This window comes from Bidens hawaiensis, unplaced genomic scaffold (assembly GCF_021521415.1).
Source record: "Bidens hawaiensis isolate Kalapana, Puna unplaced genomic scaffold, B.hawaiensis_p1.1 tig00006387_1, whole genome shotgun sequence".
NCBI lineage: Eukaryota > Viridiplantae > Streptophyta > Magnoliopsida > Asterales > Asteraceae > Bidens > Bidens hawaiensis.
Window position 1 is genome coordinate 7,372 of NW_027491429.1, and position 19,233 is coordinate 26,604.

General features: G+C 38.1%; 2 pseudogenes; one reads left to right on the top strand and one right to left on the bottom strand.

Moving 5' to 3' along the window:
- The first annotated feature begins 1,149 nt into the window (after positions 1-1,149).
- LOC143632343 (leucine-rich repeat extensin-like protein 4 pseudogene) lies at positions 1,150-3,521 on the top strand (annotated as a pseudogene).
- A 5,541-nt stretch (positions 3,522-9,062) lies between these two features.
- LOC143632252 (serine carboxypeptidase-like 50 pseudogene) lies at positions 9,063-10,581 on the bottom strand (annotated as a pseudogene).
- Between the last annotated feature and the right edge of the window lie 8,652 nt (positions 10,582-19,233).

A 19,233-nucleotide genomic window follows, 5' to 3' on the forward strand; every position in this document is an offset into this window, starting at 1 on the left:
TCACCAATCAAGATCAAATCAAGATCAACTTTCAAAATGTTCTTAGCTACACGAAATTGGCTCGTTAAAAACTCGAATCAAGTCAGGCTTAAACAAGCTCGAGCCTTTTACCAAAGCTCGTTTAATAAACGAGCTCAAACCTGAGTTTCACATATCAAGCTAAAATCGGATCTTGAGCTAAAAAAGCTTGTTTATATATTTGAATTCTATTTAATATATTGATATTAGAACTATTATTATGTATAACCATATGATAAAAATAACTCAAAGCATATATTAATTATATAGAAACAAAATTTTTAAATAATAAACGAGCCATGAAAGACGACCGACTCTACAACTTGAGTCATGTTGGAGCTAAGCTTTCAAAAACAAGCCGTGTACCCCGAGCTAAGCTTAATCATAACAAATTACTCACAAGTCATGCTAGAGATCTAGGAATCCAAATCCAAACAAGCCGAACTCGAGCTCGAGCCCTCTTAAACTAAAACAATTCCTGCTCTATCCTAAATGAGACCTCGTTTATACCATAAGTTTGACTAGATTGACGACCCTAAACAACCATAATTTAAATAATAATTCAGACACGATAAGAAAAGATAAGTTAAACCCGAGCCGTGCTTGAAAAACTACTCACCAGTCAGTCACGTTTAGTCGTACTCGCTCGAGCTCAGGTTTGGTTCGTCTACACCCTAAGTTTGACTAGATTCGTAAACCTAAAGAACCATGTTATTTATTAAAATACGGAATAAATATATAAACTAACTGCTAAACTCGAATCAACCTGAAAAACTACTTCCCAGTCAGTCAGTCAGTCAGTCAGTCATGCTTGTTTGGATCTTAGATGATAACAAGTTACTAACTATTATAACTAGAGGGGTGTAATGTAGCAACCACTAAAAAACCAAGAGGCCAAATTAACGCCGGTAAACCTGCCGGCTTTGGTAGTGAAGTCAATAAATAATCCACCCCACAATCACACAAATTAAAGTCATTTTCATTTACATTTTTCTCTGCCACAAAGGATCTGGTGGGCTTTGAGCTGTGATTTAGCTGTCTTCTTCTTATTCTCTCTCTCCTTCAAAATCCCCCATTGTCCATCCCAAAACCCTCATTCCAACATTTTCACACACAACTTTTTCTTCCTGCTAAATGTCTAACTAGATGAAGAAAGATACCATCATCTATCTTCCTGCTGCTATTGCAATTGCATTACTAGCAACTGTGGGCAATGCAAGCTTGATTTTCTCCACCGGTAGCCTGACGGACAGCGAGGCCGCTTACATCCCTCAGCGGCGGTTGTTATATTACCAAGACGAGTTTGGTGACCGAGGGGAGAATGTGACGGTGGATCCGTCACTAGTATTCGAAAACCCTCGGTTGAGAATTGCTTACATTGCTTTGCAAGCATGGAAGCAAGCAATTCTCTCAGATCCAACCAATCTGACGTCAGACTGGGTTGGATCTGACGTGTGCGGGTACACAGGCGTGTTCTGTGCACCCGCACCCAGCAACAGTTCCGAAAGAACTGTTGCTGGAATTGATCTCAACCATGGAGATATCGCGGGTTACTTACCTGAAGAGCTCGGTTTGTTAACCGATCTCGCGTTGTTTCATATCAATTCGAATCGGTTTTGCGGTACTGTACCGCAAAAGTTTAAGAATTTAAAGATTTTATTTGAGCTTGATATTAGTAATAACAGGTTTGCTGGGGCTTTTCCTTATGTGGTTCTGAAATTGCCCAAATTAAAGTTTTTGGATCTCCGGTTTAACGAGTTCGAAGGCAATGTGCCTAAAGAGCTCTTTGATAAAAACTTGGATGCTATTTTTATAAACCATAACCGGTTTAGGTTCGAATTACCGGATAATTTCGGTAATTCTCCTGTTTCGGTTATTGTTTTGGCGAATAATAAGTTTCACGGGTGTCTACCCGCGAGTATTGGCAACATGTCGGATACATTGAATGAGATTATCATGATGAACAATGGGTTAAGGTCTTGTGTGCCCGATGAAATCGGGTTGTTAAGCAATGTGACTGTGTTTGATGTGAGTTTTAACGAGTTGATGGGGCCGTTGCCCGACAGTATTTCGGGTTTGGTTAGTGTGGAGCAGTTGAATGTGGCGCATAATTTTTTGACTGGGAGGATACCAGAAAGTGTTTGTCGGTTGCTGCGGCTGGAGAATTTTACTTATTCGGATAATTTCTTTACTGGCGAGCCGCCTTCGTGTTTGAATGTCGAGGCGTTTGATGATAAGAGGAATTGTTTGCCGAATAGACCCGCGCAGAGGTCTGTGAAACAGTGTAGAATGATTCAAAGTAAGAAGATTCATTGTGGTGCGTTTAAATGCGCTCGCTTTAATCCGACGCCAGTGCCTGTGCCTGTGCCGTCGCCTTCACCACCGCCTCCTGTTATTACTACCCCTTCGCCCCCGCCTCCGGTTTATTCGCCTCCACCACCTCCACCTGTTTACTCACCACCACCACCGCCATCACCGCCTCCACCGGTATACTCACCACCACCGCCTCCGCCTTCGCCCCCACCACCCGTTTACTCACCACCACCGCCTCCACCATCGCCTCCACCGCCTTCACCACCGCCACCTGTTTACTCACCACCTCCACCGCCTCCCCCGCCCCCGCCTCCACCATCGTCTCCACCGCCACCTGTTTACTCACCACCGCCGCCTCCGCCACCACCACCGCCTCCGCCCGTAAACCTGCCTTATTGCGTAAGACCATCACCGCCACCACCACCGCCACCGCACTCACCACCGCCACCTACGAATTCCCCACCGCCGCCCGCGCCTTACATTTATAATTCACCGCCTCCGCCCCCACCGCACTCACCACCACCCCCGCCGCACTCACCGCCCCCACCGCACTCACCACCACCACCGCCTCACATATACCCATCACCGCCACCGCCATCGCCTCACTCCCCACCGCCCCCAGCCCACTCCCCACCACTACCATCACCACCAGCATGTATAGAACCACCGCCACCGCCCTCACCGCCTTGCATCGAATACACACCACCACCACCAGTTCATTACTCACCACCGCCACCCGTAGTTACATACAACAGCCCACCACCACCAGTCCATTACTCACCACCACCACCCGTAGTAACATACAACAGCCCACCACCACCCGCACCCGTATACGCTGGCCCACTACCGCCAGTAGTAAGCGTATCGTACGCCTCGCCTCCACCGCCACCCTTTTATTAATTCTTTCGACATAATCCCGGTCTTTCGAAACTCAAACATGTCCTGCAAACAATACCAACAATTGTCAAAAACATTCATCACTATGCAGTGATGCATAAACAAACATCAAGATTAGATTTTTGTGGGCAAAAAAAAAAAAATAGGTATATTTATTTGAAATTGTTATGGGATTTGTGAAAATAAATTTGCCAGAGAAAATTGTAGGTTGCAGACAAGTTTTTATTATGTATAGACATGATCATCATCATCATCAAGTTTGTTCTGGTTTCTCTTGGATTTTTATTTTTATTGTTATTATCATATTTTTGGTTTTAAATTTTTAGTATAATTATCAACATATTTATTGGTTTGATTGTCATCATCATGTTCTTGTGGCTTTTGATCATTTGGTGTTTGGGTTGACTTTAAACTGTTGATGTTTGACTAAAATAGGTCATTGGATTTGATTGATGGTGTGTTGAAATGTTTCATGTTTGAAATGGTTTGTGACATATGATTTTGTGAGGTGATTCATGTGACAATGTGAAACAATCAACTTTCATCTTGATTTATTTATGGTTTTGAAGCTTTTGTTATTTAATCTTGCTGAGTTACTATCTAGTTTTAACTTTAGGTATTTTGATGTGTTTGTGTTAAAATACCCGCACGTCTTTAGGTTTATCGTTTAAATGGTCTTATGAAGGGAAGAAACAAGAACGGGTTCACACTTCACTCAGACCAGTTTTGTGCGCTATCGAGTGAACGACAACTTCATTTGTTAGTTTGAGCCATCTAGTCCGGTTTTCAAAACATTTGATTTGGATGGTTCATGTTAATATGATGCGGGAGCGTTGTTATATATCTATCTAGTTGAAAATGTAATTATTTGTAGTTGGCTCGGTTTATTGATTTTAACGGTCATCTTGTATAGGGAAGCAAGAACTGGTTCACTCCAACCAGCATTGTGCATGATCCATTAGGTAGCAACTAAATGAAAGCTTGAGTTTATCGTTTACCTTGGCGGGTCTGGTCTGGCTTTCAAAACATTGTTTTTTTGTTATTTCAAAGTTTAGAAGTTTGGTTTTTTGGGTTGTTAATATACATTCGACCTAAAAATAAACAATATGGGCTTCACAATCGCATAAAAGGCCAACGATTATACTGATAAATATGAGTTTGTCCTTTCGACCATGGATTGTGATGTGAGTTCAAAACTTACTCTTAACGAGGTGTTCGTTTAGAATGTTTAAATGAAACCCTTAAGACCAATGTTGTCAAATCAAACGACAAAAAACCGTTATAACATATCCATCATACTTCACGTTATAAGAACTATAACAACATGGTATTGTTTTATGTATCAACCATATTTAATTACACACATGTAAGGAGGGACCTAACATGACCACCTCTCTTCATCTGCCACGAATATTGGTGGTCTTCGTGGACTAGAGCCTTACTCGTCTTAATCATGACCATGACCGAGACCACAACCACATGATACCATTTAATTGCCTAAGGCTCTTTCGGTTTTAAACAAAAAAACATATAGTTTATTTTTCTTAACAACAAAGGCTTGAACACCCGAGATATACATATATACACTATAATTGAATATTATTTATTTATTTTTATAAATTGTGCTCTGATTATGAGAAGAAGTACATATGATGGGCCAAAATGCATCATCTTTTGCTTTGGAAAATGAAACAAGGAGAATGGGTCTTCTTTCCTAAGCATATGTTATGCTTCCAATCTCAAATTCCATTCTTCAAATAATGTAGAAAAACATTGAAAAAAAAAAATAAATGATCCATGCATATGTTATGTTTCCTCTTTTAAGAGTCAGATTTCAAAATGGAAACAATATACTTAGTAAATAATTTCAACAAAGTTTTTGGTTATTATTTGTTTCTAATGTAAAATATTGTTTAATCAAATAACCAATTTTAAATAGAAAACTACAGAAAGATTGTATAAGCATTTGCAACTATTGTTTTATATAAGAGGGGATATGTAACCGTGTTTTGTCCCTTTTTCTCTTTTTGCTATGTACAGGTGTTTATGTGGTTCATATAATTATCGATATAAAAGTGGTTATGTATGAACAAGTCTGTGCATAATTTATATATTCTAAATGTTGAAATCTTCATATTATTTTCCCATGGGATTTGTTGGCTCAATGAGCTATCATTTACCTTGAAGCACACGACTTTGCCTTTTATTATTTATATTGTTTGTCTAAATAAAAGTACACACCATTCATTGTTTTTGCACACTGGTTTCTTTCATTTAGTTGATTACTACTTTCAATATGATGAAATAAATACATCAAGTAATCATAACTAATAGATAACAATTACAATTTCAAAGATTTCTATCATTGTTTTCCCACTTAATTTTTCTTATTGTAGTTAAAATACAACGATGACATTCATCGACGAGACTAAAATTTTTCATCAACTGTGTCATAAAAGAAGAAAAAAAAAGAGGTCAAACTATATAATATAACGATAATTACACCTCCTAAAATGCATTACATCATTGGTTCATTTTAAATATACCAATATAATATCCATTGAGATGCATAATTTTGATACATGGACCCGTTTGATCAAACTCACATGGGCTAACAAACGTTCTATTAATGAAGAACTAATAATTTTGGTTGATGCGTGGTTTATAAAACATTGGTACAACCACTCTTTATTTATATGTGGAAGTGAGAGTGCATGAGTAGGCCATATCAATCAAGTGATCACCCACTTGTATTATCTTCTTCCCATTGCACTAAACCAAATCTCCATGATTTCCACATTCTACCTTCCATCTGAAACAAAAACTATAAATTATTTGTTAATGTATATGTTTGTATAATAATCACATACCTAATATATATATATATATATATATAGAGAGAGAGAGAGAAAGGATCCAATACAATAATCCCTAATCGTACATTACGTACGCGACTCGAATCCCCGTCAATTTCAAATAACACGTGGTGGCAATATTGTAATATTCATCAAATCGTTGCTCCCATCAATTTCATCCACCTTCAACATGACCGTTCAGCAATCCGTCACCATCAAACGATCATGTGCACCGTCCACCATCCAATGATTCCGTCCACCGTACACCATCTTCCTCCGTCACGACCTGTTGATAAAATTGATCAATTGAAATTGAAATTGTTGAACTAATTGACCAATTAAACTTTGAAATTGGTCCAATTAATCATCAATTTGAAGTTTCAATTGATCAATTTAGAGTTTTGAGTGATGGGTTTTAACTGAACGTTTAAAGTTTTAAGCGCCATTTGCAGAAACCCAGTTGCAGACGTTCCATATTTTGTTCATATGATCGAATCAATGATCAAATTAACGGTCGATTGACGATTATTTGATGATTATAAGATTATATGAAGTGATTTCAGTGTTGAATTTCATGTTTACAGGTGTTTAAATTTTTTTTCTGTTAGTTTTAGAAGTTCTGAACACCCATAACTTCTTAGAACTTCTAAACTTTATTCGAACTTCTAAACTTTTTTTAACACCCAGAACTTCTTAGAACTTCTAAACTTTATCAGAACTTATAAACTTTTTTTAACAACCTGAACTTCTTAGAACGTATTAGAAAGTTTCAAAGATGTTCATTGTATTTTGAACACCCAGAACTTCATTGAACGTTTTAGAACGTTTAAATATGCTCTTTTTTGGTCAGAACGTTTAAAGGTCTTCAGTTTTGTTTCAGAACGTTTAAACATAATATTTTGAACCCTAATCAGAGCTCGATTGAGTGTGTTATTTCTGCAAATCCATAATCGATTGATGATTCTAAAGCCTCTTACACATCAATTCGATTGATTAAATCATCAATTTTGGTGTTTATTTTAGTCAGAACGTTTAAACATGAACCCTAATCATAGCTCAATTAAGTGTGTTAATTTGTATTTTCATAATCGATTGATGATTCTAAAGCCACTTACACATCAATTCGATTGATTAAATCATCAATTTTTGATCAATTTGAAGATTTTTAATGTTCAGGGACGTTCTATTTCAATTTTGGTTTTTGACTTTAGATATTCATACTTTAAGCTGTGATTAGAGTTTAGAAATTGGATTAGATTGAGCGACAAGTTCCGAATTTGAATCAGAGTTGATTTGTAATCGACGAATTTTGATTGCGAACTACTGTTGGGTTATTTACGAGATTGCCACCGTGCGTTTTTTAATCAAACGCTCTGGAATGTCGCGTACCTAATGTATGATAAGCCATTATTGTACGTTAACCCACCCCTATATATATATATATATATATATATATATATATATATCATTTTTATATGTTTTAGCTACAAGAATATCACTATTTTTATAAGCATTTATGTATAACTAAACAAGTTGAATCCAAGCTCGACTATTGTGGAGTTCAACTCGCGTAACTTAAGAGAACTCAAACTCGTTTTGAGTCACATGTGTAAAGCTCTAGTGTGTCCCATTAGTAATTTACAAGTTCAAGCTCGATAATTTTATTGTTTCGATATATTTTATGTATTCATATAATTGTTATCCTGTAATTATATGGTATAAAAATAATTTTATATTTATACTAGTTCTAATCTTGTATACATTTGGGAGCTTACACAAGTTTGGTGTACAAAGCTCGGACTTGAGCTCATTAATTTATGAAATGGTGTCTGATTTAAGCTTGAGTTTGGCAGTCTTGAGTAGCTTACGAGCAACTCGTCTTGATTTACATCTTTGGTCATGGCTAAATTTACAAAGCACACCCATACTACAAAGGTTGGTGTACACAATTGCTTTAGGACAAAACAATCTTTAATTTATTATAAAGTTAGAGGCTGTTTGATAGCCTCTTAACAGTCATTAAGAGGCTACATTTTAATGGTTCATAACCTCTTAATGATTAAGAGGTAGCATTAAGTCTAAATGCTTAAGAGGTAACCATTAAGAGGTAGCCTCTTAACCATTCAGACCTAAGGCTACCTCTTAACCATTCAGACCTAAGGCTATGAACCATTAAGAGGTTGCCTTTAATGACTGTTAAGAGGCTACCAAACATCCTCAATGTTCTAACACACATTACATGATACATATCTGAACATCAACCGACAACCATGATGTTAGTTCCATATACACATGCATTATTTATAAATTTATAAATTATAACTAGCATATTTGTTTCATTGTTTGCATAAGCTAGCCTTAGTTCAAGGCCCAACAACTTGGGTTTAAAATCTTTTGATTATAAGAAGTAAACTCAAATACTCAATGGCTTTATACTTGGGCCTAACATAATATATGAAGATATGAGAAATATTGATTTAGATAAAAGGAACTTCAAATTTGGGCCTAAATTAACTTTATTTGGTAACTTCAAACCGTTACAAACCGACCAGATAGCACCCGAAAACCGGTTTCCCAACTGATTCAACATGTAGGTTCGTATACTATTTTTCACTTCGGACAACCAAACAGGTTTAAGACTCGACCCGATCTGAAAGAAAAAAAAACAATTTTTTTGCTCAAACTAGTTGTCTTGCCCCAAACCAATTTATACGCCGAAGCGAATCTATTTGATAGGTTAGAACAATTTTCCTCCTAAAACCGGTTTATAACCCGAAACGCTTTCGACCAAACCAGTTTTGACTAGCCGTTGATTAAATAGATCCTGTTTGTAACCTAAACCAGTTTGGGCCCATTAACAAGTTTGGACACCTCTACGCACAACAATAACAAAAACTATGATTATTATATGTTGGTAATTTTCACTAATTTGGTATTAATTGACTATTTCCTTAATATAAAACATTACTTACACAAAACCAAAACTATACACATAATACTACCAAATTCCTACACACTTCTAACTATACACCAACAATAGTTGACTTTTTGTAGAACCATTAGTCAAACTCTCAATCACCTTTTCACTAACAAACAACCCTTGTTCAAGAACCCAATCTTCAATCATTGCTTGAGCATTCACTGCCTGATCAGCAGGCACAAGATGACCAGCCCCTAACACCACAACACTCATCAAACCCCTCCATTTTTGTACATACCCCGCGAGTTGACCATTGACCAACCATATCTCCCGCTCTGACTCAACATAATCTCTCATCTTATTCACCCAAACGTCAGTCCCCACTACCCCAACGCGCAAATCACACTGACCCGAATACAACAAAACTTAAACATCACTGTTATTCAACAAATACTCCATCATATACCTAACGCTTTTCATTAAGTCGTCGTTTAACGCGGACCCCACCACCGCACTACATTTTTTATACAATATCGACTCGTTCGCTTTCAAGATTTTTTTGTTTTTGTCATGTGATAAAAAGTCATCAACTTTTTTAATCTCGTAAGGCGTTAACCTCCGAAAATCATATAACGTCGCGATACCCGTTAATTCTTGTAACGAGTTTAACACTTTGGTTCGGGCCCGTGTGGCCCGAGCCCATTCTTGGTTTTTGGTTAACCGAACCGCGTCAAGTTCGAGTTTTTCCAAATGGGTTTTTTGTTTCTTGTTGATTAACCCAAGAAAGTAAGCAGTTTGGGCATGGGTTGCCACTTGGGTTATCGGGTCGGTTAGCCCGTTACCGATCGCGAGCCCAATAAGATTAACCCGTTTCGAACCCAACAAATTCGCATTCGTTTTAACAATGTAGTACCCGATCGCGGGTACGTATTTACCCGCGTAACTCTCCCCGGTAATATAAATCGGACGCGATTCAAAACCCGCGTCCGACGCGATAAATTTCTTGATCGCGATTAATAAATGTTTCGCGACGGAAATTTGGTCTCTCGGGATCTCGTCGGGTGTCGAGGCGATGCTGAAACCGGTTCCTATCGGGTTATCGAGGAACAAAAGCCCGAATAATCGATTCCAAGAATGCGGGTTGGGTTTAAGTGAAAGGTGTTCGACGTTATGCCTCAGAGAAGATGTAACTAAATACGGGCCGATTTCGAAGAAGTTTCCAGTCATGGAAGAGCAGCCAGGGCCGCCTTGAAGCCAAATGAGAAGTGGGGTTTGGGAAATGGGGGTTTTCGAGTGGTTTTTCGCTTCGTAGAAGGCGTAAAAGATGGCGGAACCCGTGGTGGTGTTGATTGGAAGGTAGCCTGATTTTGTGGGGTGGGCTTATTTTGGGAATGTGGTGGTGGTTGCGGCGGTTGGTTGCGGCGGGAAGCGGTGGATGGTGGTGATGAATAGGAGGAGTTTGATGGCGGTTATTACCGTTGGTTCCATGGAAATTGGTAGTTAAAGAGTGTTGATGGTAAAATGTTATTGTGATTTGTGTGTATTTTAATTTGAATGTTATTTGGCTGGAGAATGTGATCAAACCGCGAGCCCGAGTTAGAGAATACCATAAAAACCCGAGCGAACCTAAACCTTACTGGATCGGTTATCGGGTCACTTGATCTCAACAACAAAACCAAAATAACCCGATCCGTAAAACCTAAAGGTGAAACCGGTTTGGTTTTGTTAACAAAAGTCTAAACCGGTTGATGATCGGTTTCGGTTCGGTTTTGACCATTTTTTCACGGTTTTGGCCAGTTTCAGTTCGGTTAACCGTTTGGAACCGGTTTTGGTGGAGATAATTACAAACCGGTTCCTAATCTACGGTTTAAATCGGTTCCAAACGGGTTTCTGCATAATCGTTATCAAACTGGTTCGATTTCGATTTGATTTACATGTTGGTTTGGTTAACCAGTTATTTTGCCCGCCTTTACTAAAAACCGAAACCTAAAATCAGAAAAGAAAAAAAAAATCGAAAATTTATTGTTGTTTTTACTTTTTTGACGTGCATTGGTTTGTAGTCTTTGGTGTATGGAATATTAAGTTTTGGGGTTATAGTTTGTTTTCAGACCGAGTATAGGTGAAACCGGTTCCAGCAAGTCCAGGTCAATATATGATTTTCCGAGGAATCGAAATTGTTTGTACCTGTGGGTCGGGTGGGACTGGACCTGGTTCCAAGTCAGGCCTGTAATCAGGTTCTTTCCCATCTCTAGCTACGTGTGTCCAAATATTATAAAAAGATATATTAGTTTAAATAAAGAAACTTTAATCTTAATTTTATTGCAATACCACATAGACTATAGTAGACTATACTATATAGTGTTTAACCATGTAAGTAGAGACAAGTAGCTGTCTACTGTGGTTTTTAGAGCGTTGTAAACACCAGACAGTAAGAGACTACACGATATCATTATTTGTGTGTAGACACAAACACGACCTGTTTAACTTAACTTTTATTTCTTATTTGTCTTTCTTGCATTGCAATAATGTAAATTTATAAATTTATAACTAAAAATACAAAGGCGCATAAAACAACTCCTTTTGAATTACAAAACTTGATTAGAATTTCTCTTTTTAGATGTTGTCATAAATACCTAACCATGACATAAGTCATAAAACACAAACGGGTAAACGAGTCAATCCGTGAACACATCATATTGATCGAAGTTTTATATAATTTACTATAAAACGATTACAATAAAGTGGCAGGCAAACGGGCAACAAGTTGCGCCGCAACCCCCTTTTGAACAGCAAAGCCAATCCTGCTAAAAACGAAGCTTTGGGACCTAGAAGCTGAAGAGGTTCCGTGTACGACGCGCTGAACCCTACTCAAAAAATTCACAGCCTCTGGAGCCAGAAAACCAAATGTATCAAAGGCAAATGGTAGAAAGACATGTTGATTATCTAAACAAGCTTTCTCGTGTTTAACAACTTTGCCCGATTCAGCCTTCAACGCAGCCTGACCCACAACAAACCCACGGTCCCTGAGCCCAACAAGAGGAGACACTCATGTAAGATCCACACAGGCGTGTTTCCCCCCTGCCCACCCGAACACAAGAATATCAGCTGGTCGTAAAGTAGACCTTCCTTCAATAGGATCCGTGAGAAAGTTAACAGGGGCCTCCTTTTTAGCAGAAATCCCTGCCCATTTAAGAACATCACACAGAACATCCCTAACCAGATCATGTCTGCATTTAAAGCCAGGCAATTCTTTGCAATGCACCGCATGGTCACCAAAAGAATCCAAACAGACCTTACGACAAATTGGGCAAGGTTCATCCGTCGGGAACATAGGAATCATTAACCGGTACTTAAGGATAGCCCGATACTCCAAACCCGACATACGTTGGCCTAATCCTTCAATGGGGATGGCCGTTAGAAAATCCTGAGCCCGAGGAGCCCGAAGGCATTCAAACACCGCCTTTTGGCGAGGGGATAGATCAAACTTCACTTCTAAACTCTTGACGATTCCACTAAATAAGGCACTCGCCACAACATGTTGGGCTTTAGGGGGGGCGGTGTCCTTATTAGAGAACCCGCTAAGATCAAAATCTGGAAGTGAAGTACGTAAACGATCCATCGCACACCCATAATCAGAGTCCAACCCATAAATATCACAACCCCGAAGAATATGGTCTTGCAAACACCACGACTGTGCTCTCGAAGCCACAAAAGCATATGTAGATACATCCTCGGCCGAACAGAGACCCAACCCCCCATAACGGATCGGAAGTGATGCCAACCTCCATTGGAGATCCCCAAAGAACGGACCTCCACAAACCACGATGTCCTCAATCGCCCTTCAAAGACCATTGTCAAATATAGAAACAGCTTCCCCCACATACATAGGTTGGCATGTTCTCAAACCGAACAAAAGCTTGGCGACTCCCATACATGAGCGAAGCAAAAGAAGCTCGCATTGAGGATCCCGAAGTCTTGGGAGACAGCTCATCAGTTCCACAGCGCTAGATGCCCTTTTCATAGCCAAACTGCTGATAAACCCCGCATCCTGGCTTACAGCACCACCAAGGAGTTTCACGCCAAGCACCGGCCTTCCAATCCCGCAAGGAAACAACCCCTCCTGTGCCTTCACCCCATTGCATGTTGGCCAAAATAACTCTGTTTTCTTAACGTTTAATTCAAGACCCAAACGAGGCCCCTCAGACCTGATAATATCTAATGCTTTGGCTACCTCTCTAGTATCCCCGATAATCGTGTCATCATCCAAGTAACAAGCATGAAAGAGAAGCTTGCACCGATCTCTGATTTGGTGAACAAGTGGGTGCAAAGCTAAGGCAAAAAGGAGAGGCCCAAGAGGGTCCCCCTGTTGAATCCCAGTGGTGGATTTAATGAAAGTATCACCCACATATAACATAGCCGACTGCCCATATAAAAAATCCACCCAAAGAGAAATGGAATGACATCGACTCCGAACCTCATGTAGAAGGGTCGTCCTATCTACTAAGTTGAAGGCATTGGAGAAATCAACAGTAAGCATAGCCAATGACCCATCCGAATGAAACTGATTTAGAAACATGTTCGCGCTATGAAGCACGGCCTCTGCCCCACTGGGGACTCCCACCCCAAATTGAAAGTCACCGAGGTATTTAACCATCTCCTTCCCGACACCCCTCATAGCCACCTTAGAGACCAACCGCCTCCAAATGGCCCCAACGGCAATAGGTCTAATCCCATTGTCCGGTTTAAGCAACGGCGTAAGTGGGGCAGACGCAACAAACTCTGCCAACACCTTAGGACACCTTCCCCCCAAAAATAAATTAACCACCGCAGAGATAGCCTTGAGCAAACCATCCGCAATCGGAGTCCCCTCTCCGCACAACGCATCTAAAATGTGTTGGGCTCGCAAACCGTCCCGCCCACACGAAGTCCCTTTAGGGAAAGACTTAATGCACCCAAGCACACTATCAACGTCCACGACAGGGGGAGACTCAGAAAGCAAGGAAGCAGGCATAATCGGAGGTGCCATGATGGGATGCTTAGACAACAAAGCGTTCAAAGTATCCTTACCGAAAGGTGCAACCCCTGAAGAGCATAATACCTTGACCGCAGCAGTGAAATGCCCGTCCGCAACTTTTCGCAAACATTGTGGGGTTCGATTTTGCTATCGTGGGGTTCGATTTGAAATTAAACCAAGCTACAAACTTATTTGTTAGATTGATATCGTGTCATAAATTCACATCTCTAGAAGATTAACATCTTAAAAACAATGGTTTGGTAATATTAATATACGTATTATATGATTGGATTTCTGACTATATGTATATATATGATTGTTGTACCAAACTGTTGTTGAAGAATGAATCTAGAAAGATGCACATGTGATGTGCCTTAGTGCGTTGGATCCAAAGCAAAGAGTGCCAAACTTGGTTAAAATCTTTAGAATTGGTGAACCCGATTCGGATTATACCGGGACCATTTAGGTATAGTCTGGTTCAACTCTTGGTGATAAATATATATAGTTTTTAAATTTACATATTCAAAATTTTGAACATTATTTAAATATTCAAGTATCAAGTTCGTAATCAGTATCGAAACAGTCCCAGTGTGGTACCAAACCAATATTAGTACCAAGTCGATAAAACGGGTACACATAGTGGGTAGATTCTTTAAGCTTAGTAAGTAGTGGGTCGGTAGTTTATAACACTATTAACAACCTATTAACATTTGTTTTCTAGTGTAAAATTTTATGTTGTATTTAAAAATCTTATCATATCTTGTGTAGTTGTGTTTCTATCAATGCTTCTTGTGTCTTCTCTTTAAGCTATAAAATAAAATGGCACACATAATAATTAATCTGATTATTGCTAAACAAATGAGTATCACCGACGGATTATAACAATGCGTAAACATGTTCTTTAATTTATTCAAAAGTATCATATGAGCTAGAATGAGTTAATACGTATGCATACGGGGCATAATGTTGTTCACGAGTTAAAACATTGCTTATATATGTGACCGGCCATGTATGTGTAAGGCCCCGACATACTACATTGGGATCGTCGTAGGCTCCATAAGCTTAGAATATTTCAACCCGACTCCATTTTAGCCACAACTGTGCATACTGACCTGAACCAAATTGATAATTTTAACGGACCTTTTAACTCAAACTCATTTCGCCTCAAACACGTATTGGCCTGATGCCGTTTCTGACCCGTACCAAACCTGTCTGACTCGACTGGTTTACCATGTGTTTGTGGGGTTTGATGGACCATTTTCATATAAGTACTACAAACTAAAAGTTAATTACATGGTTTAAGGCTATGTGTAGTGGATGAGCTACAAATTAGGGCGTTTTGCGCCGTGTGGCGCCCAGTCAGCAAGGGGTGAGAATTTGTTTTTGGGGTGTAATGGTGTAGGGCTACAAATAGTAATATAATAATATATATATATATATATGTATATATAACACACACATATCCATACATGCCGGCCCCACCACCACAAAATTTGCCCTTCTTCTAGGCGACGAGAAGAACTCGCCCAAGCCCCTTGTCGCCCAAAAATCGCCCAGGGGGCCGGTGTTCGCGCCCATTCACGCCCAAAATCGTCCAAATTATAGTCCCACTACACATGGTCTACTAACTTTATAATTTGATGAATAAAATACGGGAAACTTTTTATTTTTCTAATTTCACATGTAGATAAGGACAAAAAGAAAAGTGGTGATGATGCTTTCTGTCATCGGTAAAAGAACAACCTGCGGTAAATATTATAAAGCGGTTGTCAATAACGTAAAAGCTTGGTTGGATTGGACATCATCATATGCACCATCACTTTAACATGCTATTTGAGTTTACAAGACAACAACAACAACAATAATAATAATAATAATAATAATAATAATAATAATAATATCTTATTTAAAAGGTATCCCTAACTACCTATGTACTAATGTACATAACATAATTGGTCATGTTGTGCATAACTATTTTTTTCTCAAACACTTGTCTTGTTTGTTTCGTCTTATTAGTTATGAACATGTTTGTTTCGTGTTTACTTTGTTCTGGACTATCAAAATGGTTGAACCTGAACCTGAACCTGACCCTTAACGGTTAATACGTGTTTTGGTTAATGTATTCTTTTATGTTTGTTATTTCATGCATATATTGCTCCCACTGTCTATCATTTTAAACGTTTATGTTAGTAATAGAGGAAACGAAAAGATCAGCCTCAATTGGGAAAAAAAAAGGTGTTATCCGGTGATATAAACAATGAAAAAGAACTAGTGGTTGTTTTGGTGTTAGCGACCTCTAGGAAAAGTTGAAAGGAACCCAATTTAAAGATTATAAAAAAAGAGAGATTTTGAAATCTTTTTAAAACTAAAACGGGTGAGTATATAATAAGTTATACAAAAGCGTCGATAGAATTTTCTGGTCATGAAAATATATTGTGAGAGATGGAAAACAGGAACCAATCATTGTGAGAGATGGACTTCTACATTCGTTTCGTTTACTCTAATGATAATAATTTTGAAATTAAACTAAAAAAACGCCACCGTTTATTGGTAGTAAGTTTAAGTTTAGTCGATTATAAATTAACACACTATTTCAGACCGTCTAGTTCCGACACATGTATATAGAAAAGCGTTTAGATAGAGTGTTGCGAGGTGGCGTCATTTGAGCCTTTTTTTGCTCCATTTGTGTCATTTTATTTTCATTTGTGTCATTTTTTGATTTCATTTATGCTTTTTAGACTCTATTTGTATGCTTGGCGTTTACTTCATCACTTGTGCCTTTTGGCTTTCATGTATTTGTTTGTCTTCCACTTGTGCTTTTTAGACATATTTGTGTCTTTTGACTTATGTTTGTGTATTTTGGATTTTATTTATGCCTTCGGGCTTCCGTTTGTGCCTTTTGGATTTAATTTGTGTCTTTGGCTTATGTTTGTGCATTTTGGATTTCATTTGTGTGTTTTGGCTTCCATTTATGTGTTTTGGCTTTCGTTTGTGCATTTTGGGCTCTATTTGTGTCTTTTAGTTTTTATTCTTCATTTGTCTTTCATTTGTGCGTTTTGGCTTTCATTTGTGCTTTTTAGGCTCCATTTGTGCCTTTTGGCTTTCATTTGTGCTTTTTAGGCTAGATTTGTGCCTTTTGGCTTTTGTTTGTGCCTTTTGGAGTTCATTTGTGTCTTATGGCTTCCGTTTGCGCCTTTTGGATTTCATTTGTGCTTTATGGCTTCCGTTTGTGCCTTTTGAATTTTATTTGTGCATTTTGGACTCAATTTGTGCATTTGACTTTCATTTGTTGCTTTTGTGCGCCACTTGTGCCTTTTGGCTTTCGTTTGTGGCTTTTAGACTTCATTTGTGTCTTCTGGCTTCTATTTGTGCATTTTGGATTTCATTTGTGCCTTTAGGCCTCTATATGCACCTTTTGAATTTCATTTGTGCCTTTTGGGCTTAATTTGTGCATTTTGACTTCCATTTGTGTCTTTTAGGTTCTATTTACGTCTTTTGGTTTCCATTTATTTGTTTAGCTTACATTTATGCATTTTTACTTTCATATGTGCCAACTCAACCATGATGAGTTGATGCTAACTTTCTTTTTTTCTTTAGTTGATAGAGATTCATAACCTATCATTTTGATTTATGTTAAAATTCAAACACAAATTATTCTTACTAATCTATTAATATTAGAAAATATGCAATTACCCATTCAGTAATATTCATTATGTCATTTATTATCTATATTTATCGTTTTCTATATTTTTTTTTCTGGTAAGTTGTTTCGTAGGATCTTTTTCTATTCGAATATTGTCTTCCATACCTACTATATGGACGGCATAAGTAAGAAGAATCGGAATCTTAACAAATGGATAGTGGAATTTGACCCAAATTGAGATCTTTATCCTTGGACAATTTTGATTGTGACAACTCAACACATATATATGGAGAAGAATTTAAATTTTTTATTCTAAACATTCATTATATTAATACATGCATACACTTAAACCAACATAAGACACGTTAGTTAGAGAAGTAATTTAAGCATATAACTCTCATAATCAAAAAATACGTTTGTAACTTAGGGGTGTGCATGGATCGTTTTTAGCCTGGAATTATAATCAAAAGCGAGATTTCAGTTAATGGATATTGATAACCATATCCGATCGGTTAAATGGTTATTAAATTATAACGGGTCGGTTAACCGTTAATTTGGATGATTGGATCTAACTAAAATAGCTTAAAACATTATAATTAGCCATTATTTAGGCCTCACAATTTGGACTTTAAATTTTTTTACCATGAAATAAATTGTTACTACACACTTGTATATACTAGTATGGTATTAAAAAAATATACATACAATCTATAACATTAAAAAATTAATATAATTAACCATAAACGACAGACTATTGTGGTTTTCAGAAAATCATTAAACCGGCCTACTAGTTTTTGCTAAGATTCAAACATATCATTTCGGTTAATCGGTTATGGGTTAGTTAATTCGTTAATTTGCACAACCTAGTTTGTAAGACCGTCCTTTGTGGGCTTTAATGTGGGCGGCAAAAGGGGCTAAAAAGCCCCAAACACCGTAAAAGGGGGAGGGGCACCATAGGGTGGGACAATAATGTTAAAATGAGCGGCTTGGGGATTTTGATGGGACCATCCTACTTCTCTCTCTCATAAACACATACATCTATATTTATATGTACAATGGGGCGGTAAAGGAGCTTTGAACAATAGCATGACGCTATAAAGAGGGGAAGAGGGGCTTCGAAGCCCGTTTCCTACATGGTATTGACGCGAAGGGGGCGACGAAACCTTTCCACAAAGAACGGTCTAAGCGATGCCTGGCATATATGAGAGTTTGAAGGAGGATGTTGTATTGATGTAGGCACTTATATGTCCGTTTTGTATCACATCTAAAACAAAATACATATATATTAATTTTTTTAATTAAAATTAGTTATTAGTTATCTGTTGGCATGTATAGAACTAAGAATTAGGAAAACTTTGGATTGAAATTAAAGGAGATTATTATAATTGAAATAATAAAAGATAAATGATGTGAAATTAATTGCCTCTTTCAGTGGTTCTTGCTTGCTCTTTAAAGCTGATCTGGTGCTGTCTCGTATGTATAAATGTAGCACGCGGTGTGGTGTACAAGCAAGCACGATTTTGGTCATCCACTCATCAAATGACCCTTTATCCTTCTAACTCATGAATGTGTG